We start from the raw sequence: 260 nt of genomic DNA, 5'->3' as shown, positions 1-260 counted from the left end.
AAATATTATGGGGGGGGGGGGTGCGTTTTATATGCTACCGTCTACGGTGCATAATTCAATGTGTTGTTATGGCATAATATAGTTACGCATCTTCTTCATTCAAATAAACAAATGTCTGTTGCTTTCTCTATAAAACAATTACATACTCAAATCAACCTAATAATGAGTGAACCTTGTTATTACGATCGACATAGTACATTAACAGAATAGTAATAAAAAAACATTTCTTTACCTCTCTTCTACCATTCATGTGCCAGGGT

The 260-nt window shown here is 34.2% G+C and overlaps 1 protein-coding gene across 1 annotated transcript in view; it reads right to left on the bottom strand.

The window, feature by feature from the left end:
* Positions 1-260, bottom strand: part of LOC119582112 (U-scoloptoxin(01)-Cw1a-like) — a 2209-nt gene that overhangs the window by 1141 nt on the left and 808 nt on the right. The window lies entirely within an intron of this gene.

This window comes from Penaeus monodon, chromosome 15 (genome assembly GCF_015228065.2).
Source record: "Penaeus monodon isolate SGIC_2016 chromosome 15, NSTDA_Pmon_1, whole genome shotgun sequence".
Lineage (NCBI taxonomy): Eukaryota > Metazoa > Arthropoda > Malacostraca > Decapoda > Penaeidae > Penaeus > Penaeus monodon.
Note: the sequence above shows the minus strand (reverse complement) of the source record. Positions and strands in the feature narration are given on the sequence as shown.